This window comes from Pteropus medius, unplaced genomic scaffold, assembly GCF_902729225.1.
Source record: "Pteropus medius unplaced genomic scaffold, Ma_sr-lr_union100, whole genome shotgun sequence".
In the NCBI taxonomy this organism is placed as follows: Eukaryota; Metazoa; Chordata; class Mammalia; order Chiroptera; family Pteropodidae; genus Pteropus; species Pteropus medius.
In genome coordinates, this window is record NW_024349803.1 from 14955227 (window position 1) to 14973607 (window position 18381).

The 18381-nt window shown below is 41.2% G+C and overlaps 2 pseudogenes; one reads left to right on the forward strand and one right to left on the reverse strand.

Annotated features, from left to right (window-relative positions):
- Positions 1–3866: 3866 nt before the first annotated feature.
- Positions 3867–3985, reverse strand: LOC120582483 (uncharacterized; annotated as a pseudogene).
- A 6576-nt stretch (positions 3986–10561) lies between these two features.
- LOC120582600 (uncharacterized) lies at positions 10562–10680 on the forward strand (annotated as a pseudogene).
- The last annotated feature ends 7701 nt before the right edge of the window (positions 10681–18381 follow it).

Genomic DNA, 18381 nt, shown 5'->3' on the forward strand with positions numbered 1-18381 from the left:
AAACACCAAAAAGAAGTTCAAGTTATCAGCTCTTAAAGCCTTTTTAGACATTTGACCTCCTGCAATATGGTCTATTTCATTGACTCAGAGGCCTCCTAACTCATTCTTCAAAGCTGAACCTGGAGATTTCCTGCTCCTTGAAATCTTTCCTGCCTCATCTAGGCTGAGCTGCCTCTTCCTTCCTTGTTGTAACACGCTCTTCCCATTACCTAGTTTTAGGACTCTGAGTATGTGGACTGGTCTCTCCAAGCCTCGGTCCCTCATCTGCAAAATGGGAATGAAAATCACAGGGTCTACATCATAGGATTTTAGCAAAAAGCTGCAGGAGGCATTTTTAGCTCCATGACCAGCGTGTGGTAAATACTCAATAACGGTATTTATTGTCTCGTTCATAGTGCAGCTTTTTATTTGCATGTCTATCTCCCCTTTTTGATATATATGTTTTTAGAGAGCAAGTACTGTGTCTTGCTCATTTTTATATTTTGAGAAGCAAGGATAGATCCAGAGTTTGTATTCAATGAAAATACTAATAGAAAAGAAAAAAAATCAGTGCTTATGTTAGACGAGAAATTAAGGCAAGGATTTCATTTACGGTGATACTCCTGCACTGGGGCATAGAGGTAGAAGAGGATGCTTGGTGTCTATGAATGGTCTGAGTAAATATTTTGCACATGTCCAAAACATTGATTAAAAATCCCGATTAAGTAAATGTCCAGTGATCTCGAGTCTCCCTTTACATCTGTGCCTACAGTGAATGGTTTGGTATATTCTTCAGTGTTGGGTTTTATAGTTACAGGTTTCAGGAGACTTAAGCTGATCAGTGAATTGAAAACTATCTATAAAAGAAGATTAAAGAATCCAGTACTAGCTGATGTGAGAAGAAACAAATTTTAGATCAAAGTGATAATATTACTAAAATGCTAGAAAAGTGTGTGTGTGTGTGTGTGTGTGTGTGTGTGTGTGTGTGTGTTTGTTTATATACACAAAGAATAATTTTATGTCTCAGGTCATGCTTACATTGATTTGGGCATAGACTCATTTCAATCCCTACCACAAAGTGAGGGAACTTTGGTAGTTTGGGGTTTTAGATCTGCTCTACAGGAATTGATAGAAGAGATTTAAATTTGTTCTAGACACAAATATTTAGAGACTATCTTAAGCTGCCACCTGCTTCCTAGGTTATAAAGAAAGGTCGAAGGGTAGGCCTTATCTGAATTTATTTTTTTAAACATAAGAGTTCTTTTGCTATAATGAAAAAATCCTGGTTAATGAATTTCTTGGGGAATTTTATGCAGATAAAATATGAACTGAATACGACTACAGCTTAATTCCACAAATGTCTTAGGTTATTACTGGCAAAGGAAGATCTATGTTTCTCAAAGGACTAATAATGGCCTAGGACAATTTTAGACCCCTGAAGATTAAGTAACAGTAATACTTAGTTTAATTATAATGTGAACTTTCTCCAAAAGGCTCAATAATAATTCTCTCGCAGTTTCTGGTTGAAATTCTGGCCCCCTCTGACTGATAGCAGAACTTGGAATGGATATCTCTTTCTCCAGATGGTCACTCTGATATAGTGTCTGCAGCCTGGGTCATGTCCATTGCTCCTCATTCCTGTTTAAGAAAGAAGTATTCTTGTCTTGTAACTAAGCTGCATCATAAGCTTTATTTCTTTTAAATTTGTTTTTCCTCTCAACACAACAATATTTCCTTTGTTGGTCACAGCCCTTAGTGACCCATGGGACATGAGGTATGTTTAGAATATGCTGCCTGGGCCAGATCCCCTATGGCTGTCTCATGTCTCAGTCTAACGAAGATCTTCCCCAGAGGGGAGATGAGAGGGGACCTCAGGCCAAGTCGCCTGCAGAAAATGCATGGGTCCTTGATTGTTTCTCCGTCAGAAGACTTTCATCCTGGCTATCGTGTTTGGACTTTTGATAGATTAAGAAAAAAAAACTCAATTACTCATTAATTCACACACCGAAGCAGCAAGAATTGAGTTCCTGCTTTGCTCTAGTTTTGATCCAGCTGCTAGGGATACAAATGTACACAGAGATTTAGTTTCTTCTGAGAAGGATCCGAAGGTTAATGTGTTAAAAACAGACATGTAAAAATATATCTGTGTAACAGTGTATTGTGATACTAGAGATAGGTAACAAGGAAGATTCCAGCCTTCACTATGAATGAAAAGGTACCTTAGGCAAGTAGCCATAGCCACAGTCAGCCCACGAGTGTCTGCTCTGGTATTTAGCTTCTGTTCTGTTGTAGTCTGAAGAGTAGTGCCTTTATCCATTTGCCATTCATTCCTCACTCACTCACTCACTCATTCATTCATTCATTCGTTCATTTAACAAACATGAAATACCCATCAAGGGCCAGGAGCCTTCACAGGTTTTAGAAATATGAATATGAGTTCTTTTTTTTTTTTTTCAGAGAATCCATAGTAGATGAAGCGAAAGACCCTTAGAAACCACTGTGACATGTACATCGTTAGGGGTGTGTACAGATGAGAGAGCTTGGGGGTGTAATCTTTAAAGACTTCATGGAAGATGATTAATCTACTAGGTCTGTTGGGTGGAGCTGAGAACTCTGGGCTTGTCTCATTTGCTTAATGGACTCATGGAATGACTGGGTAGGCAGAGAGGGCAATTAGAATTATTTTTTGTTGCATAATGTACCTAACATTCTCTGGTGCAGAATGTGTGGCCAGAGATAGAATTTCAAAATTGGTGTTTTTTTTGTTTGTTTGTTTTTGTTGTTGTTGTTTTTTTAATGGTGTGATATGGTGGTAGCGTGTTATGTAGGTGGAGGAACTTGTGTACATTTTGGGTATTTTTACGTGAACTTATCTTGTGACTCTTGAGACATTAGTTAAGCAAAAACCTGCCTTTATTTAGGACCTGCCAGTGCGACAAATATGACCCATGGGCTATCCTTCAGAAGGGCTGTACCTGGCCTCGACAGTTTGGATGACAATAAGGGAATAGGCCTCTCAAGTGGTCGAGGACATGAACTTGGGAACCTCCTCGACCTGGCTTTTACTCCCAGATCTACTACTTAGGCACATTTTTTTTTAACTTTCTAAACTTCAGTTTTCTTTATTTGTAAGATAGAATAAAATCTACCTTCTAGGTTCATATTTGAGAACTAGATGAGGTAATGCAGATTAGACTGAGTTCTCTAGTAGCAGAATCTGGATTGAGGATTCAAGTCAAAAGAGATTTATTAGAAAGCAGACTTAGGAAAAAGGTTGTTTTTTATATAAGAAGAATGGCCGTTACGTACATTTATTTTCCTCAGCACCTCACCGATCTGAAATTTCACCCTTTAAATACGCAATAGTCTGTTTTGTTTCATTGATGAGTCTATTCATTCACCATTGTTTTAGTAACTAGATTTATAGCACATTTAATATGATAGAATGAACCCCGCAATTACTCTTCTTTTTGAATATTCTGGCTATTCTTACACAGAATGCAACGATAACATATGCCAGCAATGGGAAACTTGCCTTCTCATTTAGAATATTGATACCATTTATTTTACTTTTTATTTTATTGTTTAGCATGTCGATACTATTGGGGACTTTAATCAGAATGCTTATATTTCACCATTAAGCAGGAACAAAGGTATTGGTTGTGTGTGTGTATGTTATTGATTTTATTGAATTTCTGAAAAATTAGAACGTTATGCTTTTCGGAAATCCCCCATGATCATCATCCCCTTTGATATGTTAATATGAGGAAGTAAAGTATTGGGGTTCCTAATTTTTTTTTTTTAGGCGAGGCAACCCTTCGTTGACACTCACAGATTGCAAGGACCTTGCAATTTACAATCTCTTATTTTTTATTTTTATTTTTTTATGCCTACAGCACCTGGTCTTCCTAGGTGGTCTCCCATCCAAGTACTAACCGAGCCTGACCCTGCTTAGCTTCCAAGATCAGACGGGATCGGGCTTGTTCAGGGTGGCATGACCATAGAGGGTTCCTAATTTTTAACTGTGCTTACCTTCCTGGAATAAATCTCACTTGAATTAACTTTTAAAGCACCCTTAGATTCTATTGCTATTGTATTTAGACTTTTCATGTATATTTATAAATATGGGAGTTTGTTTTTTTTTTTTAAATACTATGGACAAGTTCCAGTATCCGCGCTATGTCAGTGTCTTTAAAAGAATGAAGATATTTTCTTTCTTATTCTCTGGGATGTCCTAAATAGCATATGAGGTTTGATTTTGAAATAATTCAACCCTGAAACAATTTAAAACTGGCACTTTTTTGAGGAGTAGTTTCTTTCTGACAATTTCTCCAATTTTGATATGTGGAGATAGTAGAAAGTGAATTATTTCCAACTTCTCTTATCAAAGGGAGTTGTCAATTATCACATTAGCTGTTAACTGAATCTAGAATTGGCTTTTCTGGGAAGCTATTTCCTTTCCTCACAGAGGACGTCCAGGGGCATCTATAGTCACCTTAGCTGCCTCCCTGGTTTGGGGAATGGGAACCTAGTGGGCTGACTTCAGGGCTTGGTCATTTTCTTCCCTTGGTCATTTTCTTTGCAAAGCAGAGAGGAGAGCTGGGTGCTTAAATACTGTCCCTGCTTTGTCCTCCCTGCCCTTCTCCCTAGGAAACCTGCCATTGGGTATGTAAAATTGATATTAACCCAAATGTTTTCAAATGCCTTCTAAACATCTCCTAAGGAACATCTTACGGGCCTCAGCCTCACCTGTCTCTTTGTCCTCCAAACGTCCTTTCCTTCCACATTCTTCCTTCAATTAATGGCCCCTCCAACCCACTCAATTTCCCAAATCAAGAACCTGAGCTTTGTCCTCGATTGTGCCTTCTCCCTTACCTCTCCCATTTGATTTCTTTTTTGGACAATATCTTTCAATCTATCTATTTCTATCTCTACCCATCACTGCTGCCTTACTGCAGATCCTTAAATCTGGTCACTTCATTATTGTGTTAGCTTTTCATCAATCTCCTACTCCAGTCTCGCCCCCTGGGGTGCTCTTACTTCCCACCCCCACCCCCACCCCACCCCACCCCACTCCTACCCTTCTACCAGAGTGATCTTTCAAAAAAGATTTTGATTTTTATCAAAGTAAGTACTATATGTAGTTTAAAAAAAATCAAGTGCAAGTCTACAATTACTGGTCTGCATTTTTCGAAACCAAAAAATGCTTTGAAAACTGATTTCTTGGGGGGCACCGTTAGCACCAAAGCTCATTCTGGTGGCACAACCTAACCTAAGCTTAAAGTCTCACTGCAAAAACATGGTGTTAATTATTGATTGCTGCCCCAAACCTTGATGGTAGTAAGTATGACACAGTGTGTGTGCATGATATTACCTTTTGAATAATCAGAAAATATCTGAATTCTGGAATATATCTGGCTTCAAGGATTCAAAGTTGTAGATTGTGGGCCCCCATTCCACTCTCCAGAGAGGATGCTTTAAATTCCTTTAGCTTTTAAAAATTAAATTTATATTCATATTCTTTAAGCAACATGCTTAATTTTATATGTCTTGATTTGTCAATTTTGAACATTTTGCATCTTAACTTCCTCATAATTTATGAAGGTTTATGCATCTTTCATCTTTCCTGACTGTATTTGTCTGATTAGGCTGCCATAATGGAGTACCACAGACTGGGTGGCTTAAATATCAGAAATGTATTTCCTCACAGCTCTAGAGGCTAGAGGTTGGAGATCAGAGTGATGGTAAGCTTGGTTTCTTCCGAGGCTTCTCTCCTTGGCTTGTAGATGTCTGCCTCCTTCTGGTGTCTGCATGGTGTTCTCCCTGTGCATGTCTGTGTCTTAATATCTTACAAAGACACCAATCATATTGGATTAGGGCCCATTCTAATAATCTCATTTAACCGAAATTGCCTCTTTAAAATTTCTATCGCCAAATACAGTTCCGTTCTGAGGTATTGGAGATTAGGACTTCAACAATTATGGACACATTTCAGCCTATGACACCAACTTTTTCTTTCCCTATTCAGTATGTATGTTTATTTATAAAAATTTTGTTTATTCAATAGTCAAAGTTTACATTGTAAGTTTTGTAGAAATACTATTTATTGCAGAGGACAGGAGGGTACGACATTATATTTCCTTTTTTATGTTTTTACCTGGAGTTGATAATTGTCTCCCTTTTAATTAGATAACCTATGTACCTATCTTTACATTTTTTTCTCAAATGGTTCCTTGGATCTATCAGTGTATTAACATGATTTTCTAGAGAGTTAAAAGTATATTACAAATCCTAAAATGGTCACTCTTTAAACCTACTGCATAGCTGTCATTTCTCTTTTGGGTTTTCCCGTCCTTGGGTTTCATATTTTCTATTCTCTTCATTTTTTCCTTGTTTTTCTGGAACACATCTGCAGCAGCTTTCTAAGAAAAGGCAGGGGATATAAGTTTTTAGGTTCCCTGCATGCATGAAAATATATCTTATTCTCACACACGATTGATAGATTGTGTGGGCATTGGCATAGAATTCCAGGTTTAGAATAATTACTCCTCTCAAGTTTGAAGGCGTAGACCATCCATGTCTACTAAATTTCAACGTGATCTTTGTATATACCAGTTTATATTCTCTCTAGAAGCTTTGGACTCTTTATTCTTGAGATGCTGAAATTTGACAACGATACGCTTTGTAAGGGGCTCTTTTTTTCACTCATTTTTAAAGGCTGCATGTAGCCCTTTCATTTTGTGGGCTCGTTTTTAAAATTTTGATGATTTCTTTGTTTCCTTGAAAATTTCCCCCTCTTTTTGTGTTCTTTCTGCAACTCCTATTATTCAGATGTTAGACCCGATGCACTCGCGAGGATTTTTATAAGTAAAAGAGGAAGCTAGGAGAGTCAGAGAGGCCATATGACGACAGAGGCAGAGCTCAGCATGATGTGATTGCTGGCTTTGCAGATGGAGGGAGCCGCAAACCAAGGAATGCAGGTGGCCTCTAGAAACTAGAAAAGGCAAGGAATAGATTCTTCCCTAGAGCCTCCAGAAGGATGATAGATAGCTCTGTGACACCTTGATTTTAGCCCCATGAGACCTATTTTGTACTTCTGACTTCTAGAACTGTAAGATAATAAATGTATGTTGTTTTAAACCACAAAGTTTGTGGCAATGGAAGCTGGGGGAAGAGAACACAGAAACAGTAAAATGGATCTGAGGGGGACCTGAGGGTGCCCCAACAATATCTGCTCCCACCAAATCAGAAAACTAAATCAGAGTGCTAGTACTTTAAATCAATAGTCAACAGATTAGTTGACTATCAAACTAGGGAAGTGTGGCATAGCAATTAAGTCATGGGATCTGAAATTTGCTATCCATTGGTTAAATCTTGGCTTTTGCCACTTTTAGCATTATTACCTTGGTATGTTACATAAGCCTTTCTGAACCTCAGTGCCTCATCTGTTAAATAGGGATAATAGCAAAATCCAAGAGCTGTTCTAAGGATTGAACGAATATGTATATAAAATGCCTGACACACAGTAAAACCTCAATGCAGATATTACCAGTAGCACAATGAGATCCCATTTTTATTCACCTGTATTATATTCTAAAGACAGCACAGGTGCAAATCAAGCTTGGTGAATATTAGGGATTAAAATCACTTAACTTGTCCAGAGAGCATGGGACACAAGGTTTTGCATTCATAACCTTGTAAATAAGATGTGCACGTGAGAATTTGTCACCACAATGGGAATTATATAATGCTGAGTCAAAGTGCAAAACATATGATAGAATCTTTTAAATTACTTAGAAGAGGAAGTTGTTAAAAATTGTACAATAGGTTCATCCGTACTTCTGGTATCCTAGCACTTTTTTCAATCCTTGGTCTGTTTCTTTGAAGGTTGGCTTTCACCTTCATTTGAATTTGCTGCCATCCTGAGATCTGTGTTAAGCCCAACAAGGTCACCCATTATACTTGTGCCTGTTTTCTCTTCCCAAGGTTATCTAGGAGGTATTTTCCCAGCCTTTTGATATGCTAAGCAGTCATAATTGTGGAAAGTTTAATAAACAACTATTAAGTTGCTATTAGAAGTGTCAGAACTGATATAGCTAGTAATTTTGTAATAATTGATGAAATTCAACGGTAACTATAAAGTAACTTAGTGCCTCAGATCAGCTTTAGCCCAATCTAGAAATGGACCCTACAGACCTTTTCTGTTATGAAGGTGCCTGCTATTCAGGTGGGCGATTACCCGGGATGGGGTCTTTCGTTCATTTCTGTTGGAAGACAGCACCTAAAACTCAAATCGGCTAGTTTGGAGACTAATTTTAAACAGCTGTTCAAGGAGGCCGAAGCCTTGATTATACTGGGGGTGGGGGGGGGGCAAGGGTAGGGCCCGGTAGGAACCATGCAGAAGTGGTTTGTCTGTTCTAGCCTCCTCCTTCCCGGGTCACATACTCTAAGCTGCTGGACATCCTAGTGAGGCTTCTTCTATATTCCAGGGACGTCACTGGTTTGGAGTGAATCTCTTAAAGGTGGTGATTTCCCCACCTGAGTGAAATGGTGGTAGAGAAAGAGTGGAAAGCCAGGTCGTGGGGAGGCCCAGGGGCTGACCAGGAGCTCGATTAGGGGAGCTGTGTTGGGGGAGTTTGCTTCTCTCTGAGGCTGTGCCAGCTCTTGGAAATGCTGAACACACTCCCTGAGGAGCACCAGTTACAACAACAAGAAGAGACATCAATCAAACCTTCTGGGGTGATTTTAAGGGAAAAGGGAAAGCATCTAGCTAGAAAAAAGAGGTGGGCAGCAGTGGAAACTTGACCCGCGCCTCCTCTCACAGAGCCTCGGTTTGCAGGCCCTCAGGCCCTCCACCCGCCCTCTCCCCACCTCCACCCAGCTGCCCTGGCCTGGTCCCTCCCTCGCCTTGTTCGCCTGATGAACTGCCCTGTCTGTGCCTTGCCTTAGGCAGGGCCTTTTGGGGATAGAGCTGTGTTTGTCTCCACTGTGTGTTGAACTTGGCAGGTGCGGGAGCATCTCATTCCAAGTCAAACTACCACCTTTCAGAAGAGAAGGCTGGGCCTGGAATCCACAGCTTGGGGCAGGCCCTGTGTACAGCCACGGAGGGCTGGAAGCGTCCTTCTCCATCACCCATGCCAGGCCTGCTGCTGGTCATGGCTGGGGAGGGAGGAAACAGGCATTCAGGGCCGGAGGTGGTAGGACAAGGCTGGAGGACTGTGGGCAGCAGGAATGAGGGTGGCCTCATGGCCATAGGTACAAGCAGCCTCGGAGCATCAACTGTTGCTTTGGACAAAGCAGTAGTTAGTATTGGCCACACTGATGCCACCTGGGTGCATCCCCGAATGCACGGAGCCAGCTCAAGAATAAGGTTTCATTTCTCAAGAACCAGCCCTCCTACCAGAAAACTCTGGAAATAAAATGAGTACATTCAGGAAGTTTTTCTCTCTCCAAGGGCTGAAAGGGCAGCCTGCAGAGCAGAGGAGCAGAGAGACCTGCAGTTTCAGTTTCTCATTTGAAAATTGTTGCCAGATGGTGAGGTCCCTTGTCCATCTCTCCCTGGCAGTTCAGACACCAGCTCCGCCATATACCAGCTCCACCCTATACCAGCTCCAGGACTTAGGCAAGTGACTTAGACTCTCTGTGCCAGTTTCCTCTTCTCTGAGATGAGATGTCGTCGATCCAATAAGTGTTGTGAAGATTAGAGGAGAGAATGTGGAAAAGTGCTGACCTGGCTGTTATTTCAATCGGTCCTTGTGCAGAAGCCGCAGCATTTTCACATAGAGTTTCTTGCTTTCGCTTCCTAATAGCTCCGTGAGGTAGGAAGAGTAATTACACTTTTAAAGTTGCAAGAGCTTTGCCAATGGAAATGATGGTATTGGCAGCCCCACGTCTGGCACAGAGAAAATGACCCCAGCGGGGTCCGTGCCCGTGTGGTGCATGTCTTTTCTTTCTCTGGTGAACTTGGCTATGAAACAAAGAGCTTGAAGGGAGGTAGACAATACTAACATTTTCTAAGACCTTCGAGGGCCATCAAAGGTGGGCGATCTGGTTTAGGAAAACGAATCATTTCTATCAGTGCTGTCAGGAGAAATTTCATAGGAGTCACTCATGGAATTTTAACTTTTCTTGTAGCTACGTTGGAAAAGTTTTTAAAAGGTGAAATGAAATTTAGTAATATATATTTTAACCCACACGTATTAAAAATATTAACATTTCACCACATAATCGAAAAATTATTAACGTGATACTTTATATTCTTTTTTTCATACCCAGTCTTTGAAGTCCTATGCGTATTTTCCATTTACAGATGCTCGATTCCATTGCTAAAAATTATTGGAAATTCTTGATCTGTATTTAGATTTCAGAAATTTTATAGTTGCCAGAATAGATCCACATCCTCAAGTCATGCTAAATATACTTAGACGTTTTCCAGGAATGGAATAGAGTATCAGTTTTAAATGCAAACTTAAATTAATTACAATTAAATAAAATTTAAACTTCAGTTCCTGAGTCACACTAAGCAACATTTCAAGTGCTCGGTAGCCACACAGAGTTTGTCTCTGTGAAATAGAACAGTACTGTCTACGGCCACGCCACCCTGAACAAGCCCGATCCCGTGTGATCTTGAAAGCTAAGTAGTGTCAGGCCTGGTTAGTACTTGGATGGGAGACCACCTAGGAAGACCAGGTGCTGAAGGCATAAAATAAAGTAAATAAATAAATAAACAAATAGATAGATAGATAGATAGATAGATAGATATAAATAAATAAATAAGGGATTGTAAGTTGACAAGGTCCTTGCGATCTGTGAGGTCAACCAAGGGTTACCTCGCCTAAAAAAAAAAAATAGTACAGGACAAGGAGTGTCCGGTAGGCTGTTTTTTTGTTCACGTGGATTTCCATAGTCAGAATTATCTTCAATACCTCTCTTCATAGAAATGTTTTTAAGTCACTTGCCAATTTTACATTTAAAACTAGACAATATGCTGTCTATCCACTTAATTGACCACATTGCCGGACAGTGCAAATGATCGAGGGGATTCAAGTCATAGAGCTCGCGTGACATGGGACCCTCTGACATAGCGACTGAGGGAGGGCCCCAGTGTCCATCCATATATTAAATAGTCTAAAAATCTTAATCTGTCTTTTGAGAGGGGGAAAACAAGCAGAAATGGAAGATCCAACATTCTCTTCCTGCACCACATGGACCACCTTCGCACGTCATGTTTGGAGGACCAGGCTCAGAACACTGCCGCTGTGGTCCCAACCTTTCCCTGAGCTCAGGCACGAGTTTTAGTCTTCGACTTTCAGATTGTGGATAGTATCTAATCTGGCCCTTTTCTACTCTGATCTTTGCACTCCGTCCTAGAGTTCCTGGATTTTTTTTTAAAGCCTTTTATAATACGTTCATTTTAGGACTTTTATTAAATATTAAATACATTGTCGTCCAGAACAAACAAACAAACAAAATCAAAATGTTTCCAACAGAAGTCACAAAGAGTCTTCACTTTAGAATTTGACCTAATTTTATTCTTTGGGGGTAAATTCTACAGTAATTTCCCCCTTTATTCAAATTCACCCAAATATTTTGGCACATCGTAATGAATAACATCATGAGAAACTGGTGCTTATATTTCCATGATTTTCGGTGTTGTGATTTTTCTCCAACGTCGCTAGTTTCAGAGACAGAATTTCCTCCCCACTTATGTGTAGATTACGTATTATTTATCGGAGATTTCAGAGTTCTGTGTCTTCTTAGCAGCTTCATTCTGGCTGGGTTCTGGGCAGTCCATTTCTCCTCCCATTTTTCTATGTGTCCTTCCTCAGTCCTGCCACCTTTCTTTTTAATTCCTTCAGCTATTTTGCTACTTCTGCCATCTGAGGTGAAATTTTTGGAGTCCCTGGTTGTTTCGTGGACACAGTCTGACTCTTCCGACCCGAGCAGGAGGAGCTGCATATTTGGTGCTTTTTTCCCCGTGTTTCTCTCTTGAGGAAGATCCAGATACAGTCCTTGGAGGGAGTGGAAGGATTCTTGGCACACTGCAGGGAATTTCTTCCTCCTCTTTGTCTCAAATCATATAAACAAAATATTCCAGAGCCCCGAAATATGGTTTTTCACAAGGGCCTGATGAAGAATACATTTGATTGAAGGGAATTTAGAACATTCCTATCCGGGTTCACCCAGGCTTCTAGCATCTGGGTGGTTTGCACGTGGCTGTCCTGAACCCTGATCAGCAGCCGAGGACCCTCCTGCTAGTTATCACTTCCTAGGATATGTTTCCAGTTTCCTTGACCAGCTTTATTCTGAGAAATTCTCACATCATTTTATAAACCGGGCAGTAACTTCTTGTTGCTTCTGCTTCTTTTCCCATTTTCATTCCTCAGTTTCAAAAGTAGTTATTAATGTCAGCTCCAGCCTGGTCTTCCAGGGAAGACACTCTTATTGGGTGTGGTTGGACCCCACTTGATATTTTGGAAAGTCTGACTTGTAAGCACTGGGCCAGGGCTGAGATGTGCACACAATCGTTGTGAGTGAAGACTTCTTTCTGGCTTGGCAGGTGACTCTGAGTTTCCCATGACCTTCCTCAGCACACTACAGCCCCCAAGGGCAAGGCAGTGTGGCCGGGGCGAGGACGAGGGTACCTGGATTTCCATCAACCATGGATCAACCTCCCCATATGCTTTGTCAACAGATTTTTTATTAACCACATTAGTATATTTAAATAGCCACTGGTTTATTTATAAATCAAGGCTACTTCTGCTTTTGTTGTTTTTAGTTCATAATTATTGCATCTATATTAATTTATTGCATATTGACTAGTTTTATTTTGTTCTTTTTCTAGCTTGTTGAATGTTTAGTTCCCTTATTATTTTTACTCTTACTTGGGTCCCATTTAAGAAATTTTTGCTTACCCAAGGTCATAAATGTCATATCAGAAAGATAAACTGCTATGCTCCCTGTAGTTCTGGCTTTTATATTTGGGTCTATGAATCATCTCAAACTACTTGTTAGGGTAATGTGGTTCTACCTCTGCCCCCAGTGTGTACTCTTTGTCTTGAGTCACTGATCCCACATCGCGATGGGACATCCCCTGAGGGCCTGCCAAACCATTTCTACTCCCCTCACTGCAGGGGAACAGGGCCTTCATAGGCATCATCAGCTCATCTGAATTCCCTGTGGGACTGTGGGCATAGTCCCTCTTCCAGATAAGGATCCTGAAGAGGGAGTTGGAGCTGAAGACTCGAGAAATCCTGACATTTTCAAAACTTTGAGTTCTCTGTAGCCACTGAGCCCATGTAACAACTGTAGCAGGGTTCCTGGCATGGCGTCTAACTCTGTCCTGGTATAAAGCACTTTCTCATTCATTTCAGGACAATTCTAGTAGGTAGGTATTGACATAGCTTCATGTAATTTCAGCAGAGAAGGTCCCATCCTGCTTCCGTGACATGGGAAGCTCTGGCTTTTGCAGGCCTGTAGACCACCATCTTCCCCCTATACCTGTATAAAGGTAAAAATAGGAAGGGGTCAGGAGAATGACCACTTGAGCCAGGTCCTAGGGTTAGGTCGTTCCTGGATTTTAAAATCTTGACAAAATTTTGTATTTTATTTTCAAGCGAGTTTTAAGAAAAATGTATATTTTAAAATAGGACATCTTTTCAGAAAAAAATGAAGAAACTTGAGATTGGGGGATATACAGCGCTTTGGGCAGGGAACTGTGAAACTTTAGAAGCCACGCTGAGGCAAAGGACCTGTCAATGACATGTCCCCGAGGCTGGCTTTAATCTGTTCCTTAAGGACATCCCTTAGTCACAGGAGATCTTAGACTACCTTGATCTCCATTTAACTTTGCGGGGTTTCCAGTTCACTGTCTGAGGTTGTCTCCTGATTTTGGCTTTGGAGCTGGAGACTCTTCAACTTTGACTATTTCTCTGAATTCTTCAGCCCATTATGGGATTCTTAAGTTCCAACATCCTTTTCTTAAAATAGAAATTCACCTTAGAAAAGATGCTCTATGTTTTGGTGAGCTTCTTCCCTCGGAGATTTCTCTTTCCTCTGTTCTCTGCCTCGGGGGCATTGCTATTCTATGAATGGATGGAGTCTCTTAGAGCATGACACCCACCCTCCATCCATTGGTAGGATGGCCAACTCATCCCCATTTGTCTGGATTTCCCTGGTTGCAACATGTAAAGTTCCCCATCCCAGGGAACTCCCCGCCTCCACTCCTAGGCAAGCTGGGATGGTTTGGTCACCCTATCCCTTGGCTCATTGCCTGTCACTGCTCCACCTGTAAATTGGTTCTGGGTTGCATCCATTGACCCCAGCTTCAGCCACTGTGCCACATTGTATCTACATTACTGGGTGTGAGGGGCTGGAAAGTCTGTCTGCCATCTTCCCCAGTCCGAGGGCCCTGTGTGATCCCATGACCAGTATTAGAGGGGAACCATCTGAAGGTCGTCTGGACTTCCACACTCACAGGTACTACGGCAGAAAGAAGACTACTGAGGGTGATGACCTTGTTCCTGTGGACTGCTTGGCAACCTTGGCTATGGAGTCCTGCCCTGAAACATGGGCGCCTGAGGAGGGAAAGGTAAACAGGAGAAGAGGCCAGGATCAGACATTTCTCAACCTAAATGCTTTAATGGATTCAAGGACCTTGAGAAGAGGACTTGGCCTCTGCCACAGACAGAACCATAAACTAGGAGCATCTAGGACCTTTTGAGCTGCCGAACAAGGAAGAAAACCTCCTAAGAGGTACTTAGGTTCTCAACCCAGAAGGGTGCCCAGTTTCTGGTTTCTGAGCCATATGGGACTTAGGAGGGGACACTGTAGGGCAGGCAGCCAACCACGAACAGCTCACTACTGATTCAGAAAGATCCTGATTGGTCCTCACCAACTTCTTATCCAGTCGTACCTTTTGGGTATTTCCCAGTCATCTGGTCCCTTTGGAACTTTTAATGAGCCATATCCTGATAGATTCCAAGTTACTTTCAGCCTCCTCCTCAGTCAGCTTCTGGATCCCTTACTGGGTAGCTTATGAGCTCCTTGAGAGGTTCTCACTTAGGTCTTTCCCCAGGTCCAGGTCCTTTCCTAGCTAGGCGTGTTGAGTCCTTCACACAGAAGCTTCCTGGGAGCTCCGTTCATTCCTTCCTAGGGCGTTGGTGCTTTGGCCTTTAAATTCTGAGGGTGGTAAGAGTCCATGTTTGCTATTTGGCTGAAAAATCCTGATTATTTTCTTGAATGCTTCATCCATGCCAGATACTCTTGTATTCTGCAGGCCAAGACCCATCAGAGTGGGACGAACCTCCTTTGAATGAGGGTGCTCCATTGGCTTTTATATTTCATTGCTGAGACCAGCCATATGAGTTTTGGAGCCCAGGTTCCATGGACAATGTTCATGGGCCAGCGGGCCTAAGGCTCCCTGAGATCTTTAGACAATAGAGGGTAAACCCACAAACTTCCCAGCTGCTTCTGCAACCAATGTCATTTCAGGTGTTGAATTTGTCTGGATGAAGGACTATATCTCATTCTGGGTCCAAGAAAGATATGCCACAGGCCCTAATCTGAGTTGGAAAAGATCCAGGAAAGAAGCGAAAGAGAAAAATCAACCTTTTATTCTCGTGCTGCCCTCAGATCCTCTTGGTCAGATTTTCCAAATGGCCATGTAATCTTCCCCTTTGCTGCTGCTCTGTGTTGTTGCAGACTTGAGAGGCTGGGACTCAAGTCTCATCCTTTTTTAGGCAAGTTGCAAACAGAGCATGGATAAAATGAAGTTCTACATTGAACAGAGAGCTGTGTTCTTTCCATGTTATTCACTTTTAAAGTGGATAAACAGATATTCTATTTTCCCAACACTGAAAAACTTAAGGGTTCTTTGCACCATATCCTCAAGTGGTTTTTCAGATGGTAGCCCTCAGCTGGAGGCAGCACTGAGTCTCCGACCTGCATGTACCGAATGCTCCATCAGATAAGATTCTGCTCCCTGAGGACAGACTGGGGGCCTTGTTAGCCCCTCAGAGGCTGTGAGGTGGATCCTCACCCTGAGGAGAGGCTCATCTTGAGACGCCTAAGATGGAAAGAACTGACATTCACATGTTCTTGGGTTGGCCAGAGGACCTCAGCTGGAAGCGCAGAGACAGGGTGGAGCCCAGACCAAATCAAGGGCTAGTCTTGTCCTCACATTTTGTATGGGGGAAACTGAGGCCAGGAGGGATTAAGTGGGCCCAGCAGAAATATATAATACAATGGAGAAATTGTGAATGACAAATCAGCAAACAGTAAAATGAATTAAATATATCTAAGTTCTGATTCTTTGAGAAAACCGAGGAGATGATGCATTATTAGCTATCTTAATCCAGAAAAAAATTAATGAGATAATGCGAAAATACACACACACGCACACACAAAAAACATAAAAAGGAAAATAAAACAAATAGAGAATTTAAAAAAAATAAACCACAAGAGATTGCTTAGCTCAACTCTGTGTAAATATATCTGAACACTTAGATGAAATGGATAACGCCCTAGGAAAACGTACCATACCAAAACTGACTTGGGAGAAGATTGAAAATCTTAATAAACCAAGTCCTATAAAGGAATTGGAAAAAATGGCATAAGAGCTGCTCCCCCAAAAAGCACCAGATCCAGGTGGTTTGAGGAAGAATTCTCCCAAATCTTTCAAGAATAAATCATTCCAACGTCCAAACTGTTTTCAAGGACTAAGAAAAGGAGAATAGCTTTTAAATTTTTTTCATAAAGCAAGCATAATATTGATACCAATTTCCATAAAGATCCATGAAAAAAATTGTCTCACACTGATACAAAAAAGCCTACATAAATCTAAGAGCACTTGTTAAAAAAATATACCGTAACCAATGGAGTCTAGTCCAAAAACATACAGAAGATTTAATAATAGGGAATGGCTTATGGGATGGTTTAAAGTTCTTTTTTTAAAAAATTAAAACCTAAGTGTCTGTCAGTGGATGAATGGATAGACACGTATACACACATGCGCATACACATACACACAGACACACATACAATGGAATACTATTCAGCCATAAAAAAGAAGGAAAATTTTGCCATTTGCAACTACATGTATGGAATGAATGGGGACATTTATGCTGAGCGAAATAAGTCAGAGAAAGACAAATAATGTATGATCTCACTTATAGATGACATCTAAAGAAAACAACAAAACAAAACCCAAGCTCATAGATAGAGAGCAGATTGTTGGTTGCCAGAGGCAAGCGTGGAGGGTGGGCAAAATGGGTGAAAGGAGTCAAAATATAAATATTACAAAATAAGTACTGGGAATGTAATATACAGCATGGTGGCTATAGTTAATAATACTGAATTGCATATTTGAAAATTGCAAAGAGAGTAGATCTTAAGTCCTCATCGCAAGAAAAAAAAATTGTGACTATTTACGTGGATGGATGTTAACTAGACTTACTGTGGTGATCATTGCAAAGTACCTACAGACATTGAATATCATGTTGTACACCTGAAACTAACATAAATTATGTATCAATTATGCCTCGAAAAATCAGAGAAATTATGTGAAAAAAATAAAAACTTTATTAAAGCTTTTAACATGTATTTTATTGCTTAATATTTTTGATTGAGATATGTGACATCATAATAGTTTCAGTATTTAGGGCTTCTTAAAGGTCTCAGCCAGGTCTTGACTGTGGCAAGAAGTCAGATAGCATCGCAGACTGGCTCTGTGCAGACTGGCTCTGTGCAGACTGGCTCTGTTGTACGGACTCCTGGGGTCTGTTGGTTGACATATTTACGGCGCAAGTGAGCCTGGGGGCTGAGCATGCGAGAGAGAGAGATGGGATAACCAGAGCCTTCACTTACCAGGGCGAGGTCTGCAGTGGTCTTAAGGGTTTGGATTCTCATGAAGCTCAAAGAAAAGCGTGGCCTTCCTCTTGAGGGGATCCTGCAGGGGCAGTGGCAAAGGTGGCAGCCAATTACATTTAAAATGGTAATATTTTTAGATGCAGTTGGGGAGTCAAGTTGACCTTGAGGTGGAGGAGAGAAGGTTAATATTACTGGGGACGAGCATGATAATGAATTACGGCAGTCACCATGGCTCCGTGATGGCCTAGAGGGGAACGAGCGAGAGGTTTTGACCCGTTCTGAATGTTTTTCACCCTGACAGACTGACTTGTTTATGTGATAGATATCAGTGTATACTAACAGAGAGACAGAGATGCAACGAGGGAGAGGGAGAGAGGGAGGGAAAGGGAAAGGGAGAGAGACCGTTTTATTTTTAAGAAGAGATCAATAATTAAGGATCAATACTTTCTACAATGAACCTGCTGGTTACCGGTTTCTGGTTTGCAGCAACAGCTGCCACTTCCCTGGAGGGCTGCAAGGAGCTACCTCACTCCA